Source organism: Hemiscyllium ocellatum, chromosome 10, assembly GCF_020745735.1.
Source record: "Hemiscyllium ocellatum isolate sHemOce1 chromosome 10, sHemOce1.pat.X.cur, whole genome shotgun sequence".
NCBI lineage: Eukaryota > Metazoa > Chordata > Chondrichthyes > Orectolobiformes > Hemiscylliidae > Hemiscyllium > Hemiscyllium ocellatum.
In genome coordinates, this window is record NC_083410.1 from 88186823 (window position 1) to 88201859 (window position 15037).

Here is a 15037-nt window from a genome sequence, read left to right on the forward strand (position 1 = left end):
GAGAATAGAAGAGAGTCAAACAGTCAGGGCAGATAGGGACAAGATAGGACTAATTAATTAAATTGCATTTATTTCTATGCAAGGGGCCTAACAGGGAAGGCAGATGAACCCAGGGCATGGTTAGGAACGTGGGACTGGGATATCATAGCAATTACAGAAACGTGGCTCAGGGATGGGCAGGACTGGCAGCTTAATGTTCCAGGATACAAATGCTACAGGAAGGATAGAAAGGGAGGCAAGAGAGGAGGAGGAGTGGTGTTTTTGATAAGGGATAGCATTACAGCTGTGCTGAGGGAGGATATTCCTGGAAATACATCCAGGCAAGTTATTTGGGTGGAACTGAGAAATAAGAAAGGGATGATCACCTTATTGAGATTGTGTTATAGACCATCTACTCGTCGGTGGGAAATTGAGAAACAAATTTGTAAGGAGATCTCGGCTATCTGTAAGAATAATAGGGCAGTTATGGTAGGGGACTTTAACTTTCCAAACATCGACTGGGACTGCCATAGTGTTAAGGGTTTAAATGGAGAGGAATTTGTTAAGTGAGTACAAGAAAATTTTCTGATTCAGTATGTGGATATACCTACTAGAGAAGGTGCAAAACTTGACCTGCTCTTGGGAAATAAGACAGGGCAGGTGACTGAGGTGTTGGTGGAGGTGCACTTGGGAAGACTTCAGGAATGAGATAACAAGAATCCAGAGAAAGAATATTCCTGTTAGGATGAAAGGAAAGGCTGGTAGGTATAGGGAATGCTGGATGACTAAAGAAATTGAAGGTTTGGTTAGAAAATGAAGGAAGCATATGTATTGTATAGACTGGATAGATCGAATGAATCCTTAGAAGAGTATTAAGGCAGTAGGAGTATACTTAAGAGGGAAATCAGGAGGGCAAAAAGGGTACATGAGATAGCTTTGGCAAATAGAATTCAGGAGAATCCAAAGAGTTTTTACAAATACATTAAGGGCAAAAGGATAACTAGGGAGAGAATAGGGCCCCTCAAAGATCAGCAAGGCAGCATTTGTGTGGAACCGCAGAATATGGGGGAGATACTAAACAAATATTTTGCATCAGTATTCACTGTAGAAAAGGATATGGAAGGTATAGAATGTAGAGAAATAGATGGTGACAACTTACAAAATGTTCATATTACAGAGGAGAAGTGTTGGATGTCTTGAAACGTGTAAAGGTGGATAAGTCCACAGGACCTGATCAGGTTTACCCTAGATCACTGTGGGAAGCCAGAACAGTGATTGTTGGGCCTCTTGCTGAGATATTTGTATCATCGATAGTCACAGGTGAGGTGTGGGAAGACTGGAGGTTGGCTAACGTGGTGCCACTGTTTAAGAAGGGTGGTAAGACAAGCCAAGGAACTATAGACCAGTGAGCCTGACGTCGGTGGTGGGCAACTTGTTGGAGGGAATCCTGAGGGATAGGATGTACATGTATTTGGAAAGGCAAGGACTGATTAGGGATAGTCAACGTGGCTTTGTGTGTGGGAAATCATGTCTCACAAACTTGATTGAGTTTTTTAAAGAAGCAATAAAGAGGATTGATGAGGGCAGAGCAGTAGATGTGATCTATATGGACTTCAGTAAGGCGTTTGACATAGTTCCTCATGGGAGAGTGGTTAACAAGGTTAGATCTCATGGAATACAGGGAGAACTAGCCATTTAGATACAGAACTGGCTCAAAGGTAGAAGACAGAGTATGGTGGTGGAGGACTGTTTTGCAGACTGGAGGCCTGTGACCAGTGGAGTGCCACAAGGATTGGTGCTGCATCACTACTTTTTGTCATTTACATAAATGACTTGGATGCGAGCATAAGAGGTACTGTTAGTAAGTTTGCAGATGACACCAAAATTGGAGGTGTAGTGGACAGTGAAGAGGTTTACCTCAGATTACAACGGGATCTGGACAAGACGGGCGAATGGGCTGAGAAGTGGCAGATGGAGTTTAATTCAGATAAATGTGAGGTGCTACATTTTGGGAAAGCAAATCTTAGCAAGACTTATACACTTAATGGTAAGGTCCTAGGGAGTGTTGCTGAACAAAGAGACCTTGGAGTACAGGTCCATAGCTCCTTGAAAGTGGAGTCACAGATAGATAGGATAGTGAAGAAGGCGTTTGGTATGTTTTCTTTTATTGGTCAGAGTATTGAGTATAGGAGTTGGGAGGTCATGTTGTGGCTGTCCAGGACATTGGTTTGGCCACTGTTGAAATATTGTGTGCAATTCTGATTTCCTTCCTATCGGAAAGATGTTGTGAAACTTGAAAGGGTTCAGAAAAGATTAACAAGGATGTTGTCAGAGTTGGAGGATTTGAGCTATAGGGAGAGGCTGAACAGGCTGCATTTGTTTTCCCTGGAGCGTCGGAGGCTGAGGGGTGACCTTATAGAGGTTTACAAAATTATGAGGGGCATGGATAGGATAAATAGGCAGTCTTTTCCCTGGGGTCGGGGAGTCCAGAACTAGAGGGCATAGGTTTACGGTGAGAGGGGAAAGATATAAAAGAGACCTAAGGGGCAACTTTTTCATGCAGAGGGTGATACGTGTATGGAATGTGCTGCCAGATGAAGTGGTGGAGGCTGGTACAATTGCAACATTTAAAAGACATTTGGATGGGTATATGAATAGGAAGGGTTTGGAGGGATATGGGCCAGGTGCTGGCAGGTGGAACTAGATTGGGTTAGGATATCTGGTCAGCATGGACGGGTTGGACCGAAGGGTCTGTTTCCATGCTGTATATCTGTATGCCTCTATGGCTCTAAGTGAGTTAAAGCAAACATAGCATTCATTAGTTGCTTGCAATTACATTAGGGGCTCCTGTGGTGCAGTGGTAGTATCTCTATGTCTGAGTCAGTGGTCCTCAGTTCAAGTCACGCCTGACCCAGAGACCTACGATAACAACAATTCTGAACTAATCATTTAGAAATTCCAAGAATTACAGCATTGTGGTGGCCATTCAGCCCAACTGATCTACAACGGTGCTTATATGCAGCACAAGCCTTCTATCACTCTGCTTCATCTATCAACATGTCCCTTAATTCTCTCATGTGTTTATTTTAAACTGCCTTAAATAAATCTGTTCTAATTACCTCAACAGTTGATGGTGGTAGAAAGCTCCACATTCTAACCATTGTCTGGCTGAAGAAGTTTCTCCTCAATATCTTACTGGATTTATTAGTTAAATAACAAAATTTCAATTTTTACCTCTTCATTTTAAAACCAGTTTGTCTTAGCCCATGAAGCTTTAGGAGATAAAGTCATTTCTAAAAATATTTTCTATTAGAGATAGATTATATAAGTAATGTGATTCGATTGGTACTGAGTGAATATTAATCTCTGACAAAATCCTGCATTCTGAGAGCATCATTTGATTTTCAGAAATAATGAAAACAGGGATTCTTAAAGGGACCATGCAATGCAGTACTATGTATTGTTTTGTGAAAAACATATATTTACCATGCTTTTTCCCTACATTTTCTTGTGTTCTTCGATCTTGAATCGACATATTTAGGAGCAGTCTAAATATTCAAAACTCTCGTAAATGTACAGAAGATATGAAAATACAAGAAAAAGTGTATTCAATAAGAAAAGGTGAATTATATATTGGGAATGCTGGAGTCTACATATGTTTCATCTTTCAAATAGACTGGAATGTCTTAAAATTCAGTGAGGTGATTTACAAAATCTGTTCAGAGTTAGATCTGGCTGAAATAACTTCTGTGGAAATAGTTTACAAACAACTCCATATTTTAAATGCCACATTTCAATGCCGTGCAAGGAAGTCATTTTCAGAAGTCCAGGATAATAGAGACAACTGCCTGATATCCTGGCATGTATTTTTTGCACTTCAGATGTAGGCTCACTTTCACAAAGTTGCTGGCAAAGTGGCAGTGGTTTTTGAATGAATACTGTCATCCTGAGAGAGGACTGTAGGTTCTTGCACCACTGAGAGCCACTGGTACTCTCTGGGCTGTGTCTTAGTAATCTTGGTAATCTGCTGAAGTATAGCTTGCTGGATGGTTGTGTGAGGTTGCATGCTCACAAGTTAGGTATGTATGGCAACAAGCAAGGATTTTATGCCTTTCATCTGAATTTCTTTGCTTCTTTTGCAGCACAGATGTTTGCTGGCCTCTGCCTGTACAGCAGTAGAAATTGAGGTTGCACCCACCAGACATTGCTTTACAGCTGGGCAAGCAAATGCTGGCATGGAGCAAGTTCTTCTGTGTCACATTGTAACTGGCCTGGTCTATGATCCTTGACAGTGCCAAGACACTGCCTGGTAGGCATTCCAATGCATGTTCCATCTTTGTGTGTCTGTTCATTAGCATTCTCCTGTATGCTGTCCCTGTCAAATTTCTCATCTAGGACCTCTGTAGAAAACCTACATGGGACCTTGCTTTCACACAAAATGATCCTTTCCATCAGACTTGCTGCAGCCCAACTGTGACTGCTGACCCACTGTGTGCTGATATAATCTTTATACTACCCCATATGTTTGAGCTGTGTCAGTACCTGACCTTGTTGTTGTGAGGATCAAACAGAGCAAAAGTATTCAAACAAACAGCAACAGAAATTTCTGGAGAAACTCGCCGATATCTGTGAAGAGAAAATGATTTGGAGGTGCCGGTGATGCATTGGGGTGTACAAAGTTAAAAATCACACAACACCAGGTTATAGACCAACAGGTTTATTTGGAAGCACTAGCTTTCAGAGCGCTCTTCCTTCATCAGGTAGTTGTGGACTATAAGTTCGTAAGACACAGAATTTATAGCAAGGTTTTACAGTGTGATGCAATAAAAATGATATATTGAAAAATACCAGGATTGTTTGTTAATGATTGATTAGATTAGATTACCAACAGTGTGGAAACAGGCCCTTTGGCCCAACAAGTCCATACCGACCTTCTGAAGAGTGACCCATCCAGACCCATTTCCCCCTGACTAAGGCACCTAACACTATGGGCAATTTAGCACAGCCAATTCATCTGACCTGTACACCTTTGGACTGTGGGAGGAAACCCACGCAGAGCATACAAACTCCACATGGGCAGTCACCCAAGGCTGGAATCAAACCTGGATCCCTGGTACTGTGAGGCAACAGTGCTAACCACTGAGCCACCGTTCTACCCCAAAGTCTCTCATCTTTTAGAATAACCATGTTGGTTTCAATTCTTTCATAAGTAAGTAAATCCCAGAACTTTTTTAAAAAGTTACATTCTCAACTGGACTTTAACAATAGGTTTTCTGAACATTGGGACACAGACAGACAGACTTTAGTCTCACACCTTCAATGCATTACCTGAGCTGATATGACATCTATTGTTAGTTCTGGGATTATGTATGAAAGATCTGAAACCAACATAGTCATTCTAAAAAATGAGAGACTTAACAAAATATCCAGATCTTTTTCAATATGTCATTTCAGTTGCATCACCTTGTAATCTTTTGCCATAAATTCTGTGTCTTATGATCTTATACTCCATAACCACCTGATGAAGGAACAGCGCTCCGAAAGCTAGTGCTTCCAAATAAACCTTTTGGAGTCGAACCTGGTGTTGTGTGATTTTTAACTTTAGAGAGACAATAGAGTTAATGTTTTGAGTCTCATGGCCCTTCATCAAAATGAAGGTACTTCTTCACTGCTAATGCAGTATTTTCTCACCCTCACATTGGAGGCTGCTGGGGCAAGCAGCAACTGTTGAATATCGGCTGCTCTGTTTGTTTGTGATCTTGAACTTCAAGAGAAAGGAAAGACTATTGATAATTGTACTCTACTCGGTTTAGGTGACATTCTTGCCATAAATGAAGAACTGTATGTGTATGAGAGGTGGGTGTGAAACTTACTGTGTGTTATTTATGGGTGGCACTATGGCAAGTGTTGCTGCCCCACAGCACAAGGGACCTGGATTCAATTCCAGTCTTGGGTGACTATCTGTGTGGATTTTGCATGTGCTCCCTGTATCTGCATGGGTTTCCTCCAGGAGCTGTGAGTTCCTCCCAAGTCTAACAATGTGCAGATTAGATGGATTGGCCATGGTAAATTGCCCCATAGTTTCCAGAGATGTGCAGGTTAGGTGGATTAACCATGTTAAATGCAAGATTATGAGGATAGGATGAGGGGGCAGGGTCTGGTTGTGATGCTTTATGGAGGATTGGTGCAGACCCAATGGGCCAAATGGCTTCTTTCCCCACTGTAGGGATTCTGTGAGAGGTTGGTGTGAGGATGAGGTAAAACAGCTGAATATTATGCCTGAATCCAGACTGTTCAGGACTGCTACTAGATCAATGATGGAGTGTGGTGAACTGAACAACATGTGTGGTTGGTGATGTAGCATGTCAGAGATGCCCTTTGACAACGCTGATCTGGATTACATGTCATTGAACTGTTTGTGGCATTGTTACCAGGTTTGAGGGGCTAGGCTCTATCAGTTGACATCCCTGGCCATCTGCTTCCGTTTCTTTCTGATAGTGCTCTCTTATGGCCTCCTGGTCCCTCTCATTACCTTACCACCATGGAAGCACCACCTCTCTGCTCCAGCTGACCTCCGTCACTGAATGACACATCCATAAGTCTCTTCCCAGGAAATAAATTCATTTGGTTCCCGCTTTCAGCCATTTTCACAACCAGCAGTGAGCAACAACCTCCTTTCAATGAGTGTGCTCTCCTTTGCAAGGAGAGATTGTTTGCCTTTAAATGGAACAGAATATCTTGCATATTTGCTAATCACACACATTGCTAGGTGCCCTGTTGAGCATTCGGTCAGCCAGGTGTCTGATGTTTGCTTAGCTGAATTATGGAAATAAACAGGCAACAGAGCAAAGTAGGGGCGTGGGGAATGGGTCACATCTGGAGCAGGGCCAGGTCCAGAGGTAAGTAGGATCCCAGCTAGGTAGCTGCCAGAGCTCCAGGTATGTAGCGTGCCAGGTGGATAAGGTGCCAGGGGAAGGATGCCAGGTGGATAGGGTGCAAGGTGCAAAGGAACCAGGTAAGTGACGTAGCGTTCAGGGTAGGTCAGGATGGCTGGGTGAAATTGGATCAGGTGAGATCCCTGCTCTGCAATTGACCTTGACACCCTACTTACCTGACTCTCACAGTCTTATCTATGTCTTAGAAAAAAACATCATCCAAATAACAACAATACCAACAATGAAGAAGGCATTCCTGACAGAAGAATTGATGGTGAAGGCACAGAACATTTCGGAAGACACATAACCTGGCTGTAAGTTTGAGAGACTAAACTCTATTTCTTTTATAGATGAGTGGGACTTGCATTTATTGGAACAGCATACATTAGAATCTTGTTTTATTCAGAAATTGTTAGTAGTAGTTAGAAGGGAATCATTTGATTTGTTAATAGTTTAGTTAATTTGTTCACTGTTAGAGTTAGATAAATAAATTGTCACTTGTTGATTCAAAATGAGTGTCAGTTGATTTATTTAACCGCTATAAGTTTTATTAGATTACTTACAGTGTGGAAACAGGCCCTACGGCCCAACAAGTCCACAATGACCCGCCAAAGCACACCCATCCAGACCCATTCCCCTACACCTAACACTACGGGCAATTTAGCGTGGCCAATTCACCTAACCTTAAATTCCCTATAGTGTGGAAACAGGCCCTTTGGTCCAACCAGTCCACACCGACCCTCTGAAGAATAACCCACCCAGACCCATTTCCTTCTGACTAATGCACCTAGCACTATGAACAATTTAACAAGGCCACTTCACCTGACCTGCACATCCTTGGACTATGGGAGGAAACGGAGCACCCAGAGAAAACCTATGCAGACACTGGGAGAATGTGCAAACTCCCCACAGACAGTCATCTGAGGCTGGGATTGAACCTGTGACCCTGGTGCTATGAGGCAGCAGTGCTAACCACTGAACCACCATGTCATCCCAGAGCACAAATGCAGTCCCCCATTACCACAAAGTTTGCAGTCGAGTATCCCACATTTGGGGATATCGCAGGCATCAGCACACCAAGAGTACAATGGGATAGCCTCGTCCTGGGAGAACCACCTTACTGATCATGGTATCTCCCCTGCCATGTAATTTGATGGGAGAAAGTGGAGACTGCTCACTAGAAGTTTCTGAAAAGTGGGCTACATCATTTTTCACACGCCTTTTACAGATTGCAGGGTGAAACACTGCTCTTTGGTTGTTTTGGCTTTAGTTCTCAGAGAAGGGTCAACCTCCACTTTATAACATCAGTGGAATCTTCAATTCATGTGCAAATCCTTTGTAGTCTGCTATTATGGGAATTCCACAGGATTCCTGTGCACAACTCCCCTTGATGCTGGAATAACAACTGTCTGACCACTGGAAAATCTAGATCAGATGTGCAAATGATCGTTCATAGCCCAGAGATTACATAAAATAAACACTTTTACTTTTCTATTGTGGATCGAATCTTTGAAGCATTAAATATAGGTCTATAATTTTTTATTGGTTACATTTTAGTGGCATTTAAGTACAGGAATCAATTATAGATTACTAATTAACTCACCAAAAGCCAAATGAAGATTAACTAAGTTCAAATAATGATTCCTGATGAAGGGCTTTTGCCTGAAACGTCGATTTCCCTGTTTCTTGGATGCTGCCTGAACTTCGGTGCTTTTCCAGCACCACTCTAATCTTGACTCTGATCTCTAGCATCTGCAGTCCTCACTTTCACTTAAATTTAAAAAACTATAAGATGATCAAGCCTTTTAAAATACTATATGATAAAAAATAGCTGTATGGTTCCCCACTTTAACTCAGGATATGCAAACAAATATTTTATAAAAAATATATTTACAATCCAGTACAAATTTGAAGGCTTTCTGTATCTTGTTTCAACCTTAGAGGAACTTGTTTTTAAGAGAATGCAACTCTGTATCTGTGTTCTGTGTAACGAAAAAGTACACTTATTATCCAGTTTGAAAGAAATTCAACTGCTGTCTGTAGCTTAGCAAAACAGGTTTACTGTGAAAAGTTTTTTTCAACTTGAAAAAGGGTCTATTTTTAATAAACGTTATCACTAATATCTTGATTTTCTTTCAAGGTATCAACAGCCTTCAAGCTATTCTTACAGGTGTTTGGCTGACTGCCAACAGGAAGACTTTCAAGGCTTCGACATGAATCCCCTGCTGACCACACAGCACATATGAGCTTCTTGGTAACAATTCAAATCTATGTTAGGAATACTTCTATTCAATTTACATGTATGTTCCCCAAGCACCCAGTGGCCTGCCATTTTAAATTGCCGCCTTACTCTCAAGCTGACATCTTTGGCCTAAGGCCTTCACCTGGATGGAGGTGATTAAATGTTCCCTGCTAGCAAACTTTGCAGTGAGAAAAGGCACTCACTTTTGCCTATTGTTTCAGCCTGCTCCTTCCCAACTAGAATGGATTTCTTCCTTTTTTTTGACTGTTTCTTTTCTTCCCTTGTCCGATCTCTCCCCAACCACACCTTCCAATGTTCTTCTGATGCTCTTTGATATTTTGATTCCTTACAAATTCTGACTGTAGCTGTTTCCTTTGCAATGTGGACTACATCTCACTACATCTCTGTCCTTAATCAGGTCTGTTTGCGAGCTCTGCCCTGGTTCCTTCCATGGAGTTGTGACTCGTTTCCTTCAACCATCTCTCTCCTCTGCCTGGCTGAACTTGTTCACATATTGAACAACATCTCTTTTATATCATCCCACTTCCTCCAAGTAACAGATTTTGTGATGGCTACTCACATGCATCCTACCTAATCCTACATTTTAAGGGACATGGAACATCACTATTCCTTTCTTACTCGGGCCAACTCTCTCAAATCTGTCTCTTTTGACAGTATCAGTGCCAATTCCCACTCTTGTCCTCAACTGGAAAACTTTGCTACACTTTCCATTCTTCGCTCACCTTCACATGGTCTATTTCAAACCCTTCCGTTCCCTTGCTTGACTCCTCTGTCTCCCTTTCTCACGATAGGCTATTCTTTATAACCTCGCTGATTCACACAGTTACCTTAACTACACTTTCTCGTACTATATAATCTCTAACGATTCCATTTGCCCAATTCCTCTGTCTCTTGTTCCATTTATTCCAATGATGTAACCTTCTGAAACATCACCTCCAATATATCTTCCTTTCTCCTCAACCAAAGATTCCTAGTCAGCATGATCAGCAGGACACTTGACTGTGACTGATCCATTCCCTATATTTATTTTTCACCTCTTCTACTCAATCCCAGAAGCACAATAATGTTGCTCCTTTTTTTCATCAACTACCCTAACAGCAGTTTTTAAGGAATTATCTTTCACTGTTTTCATCATCTCCAAGATGATACCACCACTAAATAAAATTGCCCCCCCCCCCCACTGCAGCACTTGAATTCCACTTCTCTAATACCTCCAGTGCTACATTCCCTTACCTTGGTATATTGCCTTAATGCCCCAATACACCTTCCAGGTGAAGCAGCAATTTATATTTACTTCTCCAGTTTAATGTATTGTCCTATCACCATTTGCTTTGGTCCTGTAAATACTAACTGACTAAATCTTCTGTCATTAATCTCTCCTTTCTACCATTCTGCCAAAGCGCTTTCATTGGCACCTTTCTGGATTGGGATGAAAGGTCATTGACCTGAAATTTTAACTCAGTTTCTCTCTGCATTGATGCTGCCAGATAAGATGAATATTTCCATTGCTTTCTGTTTTTATTTCCGATTTCCAGCACGTGCAGTTTTCTCTTTTTGAGAATGCAAGTGGCTGCTTTTTTCGAGTATTCACAAACTTCACAGGCTTATTTTCCCAGCATCTTGTATTTCTCTTGGCTTCTTTTTGCCCTCTGCTGTCAAGCTGGCTTAAGAGTCCATAACATATGTAGCAGTCAGCTGTGCATGAGTGATTAAGAAACTCAAAGCAGTAAATGTCCACAAGGCAATGGCCCAGATGGACTGACATCTTCTTTGGCAAAAGTGAAAACAAGGGCGATGAGCTGCTTAATACTTTCACAAGCTCTGTAAGTACTTGAGAACTGCAGATTAGTTCAAATAATTGCAAAATTTCCACAGTGAGAACAGGAAATTAATCAGAATGATTTGGAAAGAAAGACTTGCATTTACTCAGCACCTTTCAGAACCCCAGCACATTCAAAGCAATTTGCAGCCAATTTTGAAGCACTTTTTAGTGTCACAGTAAATTTATACTTAGCAAGATCCCACAAACTGTAATGAGCACAAAAGGTTAACAAGAGAGGTAAATCATTGACCAGGCCACCTCAAGGAAAAGTCCTCTGCTCTTCCTTGCAATAATACTGTGAATCTTTACATCATCCGTACAGGGCAGTTTAATTGTGCATCTGAAGACATGAATTGACCTGAGGTGCAGATCAGCCATGAGATAATTGAATATCAGAACAGGATTGAGAGTTGCGTGACCCACAGTGACAGTCCAGTTACAAAGAGAATGCTTAATGATGGGTTTTGTTGTCCTTACCTAGTAATAGTGAGTCAATTTTAAAATTGCTTCATTTTCTATGATGAATCTTGCTACATTCTGAAGGCACGAAATGAGAAATATAAATGTTAATGAATGCTGTTGATAAGACACAGAATCACCTAAGTCTTACAGTACAGAGGGAGGCCATTCAGACCATTGTACTCTTCAACTGAGCATGATTGCCTATGGCTAATCTCCTTCATTTTCCCCATATCCTTGCACATTATTCGATCCAAGGAATTATCCTGGTCCCTCTTGAATGTTTTGACTGAACCTGTCTTCACCACACCTCCACTTCATGCATTCTATACCCTAAGTAACATGTCTTTTTTTCTTGTATCATTTTTGCTTCTCCAACAGTACTCCAGTTGAGGTTTATCAAGTGACCAATACTCTTCAGAACATTTCTAAAGAATCCAAATTAAAAGGGAAAATCAATATATATGGTGTATGAGAGGAAAATGCTGATCAGTTGGCAAATCGACTTTGGTAGAGATGTTGCCTTGGAAAATGCACTTGTTATTGCTGATTGACAGTTAACAATTCGATTTTACCAGGCAGGTTGAATCTGATTGGTCAGAGTATCGTCCCAGGATAAATTAATATGCTACCTATTTTGTTGAGATTAAACAGGCACAGTAAATGCACGTGCTTTTTCTATCTGCAAACAACAGGGTGACGTATATTAATATATGTAACTTATAGACGTATATCGCCATTGTCAGGGTCGCAATTATGTTCATTATTTATTATGTGAATAATAGAAAGCCATGTATCCAAACCTGTTGATGACACAAAGTTAGGAGGTATTGTAGATGATAGCATAAAATTACAAGAGGATATGATAGCATAGGAGAATGGATAAAACTGTGGCAGGTGGAGTTCAATGTATCCATTTTGGACTGAAATTGGATAGATTAGAGTACTTTCTAGATTGGATGAAGTTAATTACAAGGATGTCCAAAGTGACTTGGGGGTTCAGGCACATACATCTTTAAAATGACACAGACTGGTTTAAAAAATAACCAAGAACACTAATGGAATGCTGGCCTTTATATTTAGAGGACTGCAGCAAAAGTATGCAGAGGTTGCGCTGCAGTTATACAAAACCGTGGTTAGAACTCATTTGGAGAACTGTGAGCAGATGTGAACACCACACCTTAGGAAGAATATGTTGGCCTTGGGGGGGGAATGTAGGTTTACAAGAATGATACATGGAATTCAGGGGTTAAGTTATGAGAAGAGATTATATAAATTAGGCCGATTTCTTTTCTGGAATTTAGAAGATTATGGGATGATCCAGTTGAGGTCTTTCAGATATCAACAGGGAAAGCCAGTGTAGACACAAATAAATTATGTCCATTTGTTCAGCATTCCAGAAACCACAGAATATCCACACTGCCTAGTCTGCTGTTAAACCACATTTTAAAAAATACCTATAGGATGACTGTAGCTCTTTTCAGTAGGAGTCATCAAGACTAGTTTGACAAAAATGATCAGAAGGTCCAAGGGCTACTAAATCATAAGCATATGGTGCTCTTGCACAGGAGGTAGCACCAAAACATGAGGGAAGAAAAGCAGATCTACAGAGAAATGGAGGCTGAGGTACAAGTAAAAGCCTCTGAACTGAAGAATAGATGATGGCTGAAAGTGTGCAGGAAATCTGGCAACTCGCCAGAACCCTGAAACGTGTGGATTCGTCAATGTAATAAAGACCATGGATGGCCCAAACCCATAAGGAGCTATCTCATTGACAGATGAGAATAAAGAGGTGCTCATCAAGGACACTGAGAGAGTGAGCACCCATTGGAAGCAGCACTTCAAAGATCTCCTCAACTGACACTCAGCCCTTGACATTGCTGCCCTACATCATAGTACCTGCGATCATCTCAGCAAAAACCCTAGCCCAATGAGTTTGGAAGGTCATCTGACAGCTAAGAACCCACAAGGCTGGCAGCATAGTTGGGATCCCTGCTGAAAATAAAGTAGGGAGGGGCAGAAGGGGAAATAGTCTTTGCTCAAATACATGGCCTCATCTCCCTCAACTTGAAGGGGAAGAAAATCCGGAGGATCTCTGAGATGTGACTATTTGCAAGAAATGAGTAAAGAAACAATGGTAGTGAGGGATAAGAGTAGCTGTCACATGGGAACAGCAATGTTTCCAAGTTCCTCTCCAACTCACCCACCATTTGATTTGAAAATATACTGCTATTATTTTATTGCCGCGAGAGTCACAATTTTAGTATTCAGTTAACAGTTTTCTAGGTGCAGATACACACCAGCAGTATTTCAAGAAGGCAGCTCACCAACATCTTCTCAGGATTAAGAATGGGCAATAAATGCTATCCTTTGTGAGCTATGCCCAAGTTCCATGAATGAATGTAAAAATTCCAGATTAAGTTCTTCCTCTTGATGAGCATGTCCACAAACCAATTAGTTGGTCGTGCATCTCATAAGCTGTATATGGGATATTGTTGTGCAGACCAAGTAACCTGCATTTTCTGTCTGAATTCATGTGGCCCTGTGACTTAGTTCCCAAGGATGCAATCAAAAGCTATACAAATGCAAGTTCAAAGTTTTGTTTTCTTTTATTACTTTTGGAAATGTTTTGGAAGGAGAGGATTTGGAGCCAATTATCCCCTTCAAGCTACAGTTTCTCTAATATTTTCAGATGGGTGACGTATTAGAATGGTGCTATGCCTCAGGTGATAGCAGTCCTGCCTCTGAGTCACAGAATTTTGGATTTAAGTCCACTCCAGGACTTAAGGACAAAAATCAAGGCTAAAGCCCCAGTGCAGTACTGATGGAGAGTTGCACTGTTGGGCGTGATGTCCTTCAGTTAAAACAATAAATTGAAGCCTCATCTGTCTGCTCAAGTGTTTGTAAAAAAACCTTTCAAAGAAAAGCACAGGAAGTTATTCCCAATGCCCTGGCCAACATTTATCTTTCAATAAATAACACAAAAACAGATTTTCTGGTAATTATCTTATTTGCCAGAGCTTGCTGTAAGCTTAATGACTATTACATATCCATTTCACAACAGTGACTAGCCTGCAGAAAATAAATTCTTAATTGAGTTTAAAGTGCTTTAAGGTGACAAGAGGTCATAAAAAGCATGATATAAATATAATGATTTTTTGGTTTGGATGTTCAATATTCCTTGGTAGTCCATTGTTAGTTGTGTAGGATTTTAAAGATGTTTTAAGGATGTAAGATACAATTGTATCAAATCTTGTTTAGACTATTGCTCGAACACTGCTTATAACTTTAATTTCCATATTTAAAAAAAATACAGTAGAGATACTGGAGAAGGTGCAAAAAAAGTAAATTCAGAGTCTACTTATCAAAAAAGGATCAACAGGTTGGAATTGACCTCTGGAAAAAGTTGAGGGAGACTTTTTAGCGATCTTTACATTAAAGAAAGGTTTTGACATATATATAAAATATTTCTACTGAGAAAGAAGAAGAAAACTGAAAGTCATCATTATATAATAGTCATCCAAATATAAAATAGAGAATTTATAAGCAAATTCTTTACTCAGAGAGTGGTGAGAATAT

At 40.7% G+C, this 15037-nt stretch overlaps 1 non-coding gene across 1 annotated transcript; it reads right to left on the reverse strand.

Annotated features, from left to right (window-relative positions):
• Window positions 1–7908: 7908 nt before the first annotated feature.
• LOC132819927 (U1 spliceosomal RNA) lies at window positions 7909–8067 on the reverse strand. Its single transcript, XR_009645143.1, has one exon. It is a non-coding gene; the product is annotated as a U1 spliceosomal RNA (small nuclear RNA).
• Between the last annotated feature and the right edge of the window lie 6970 nt (window positions 8068–15037).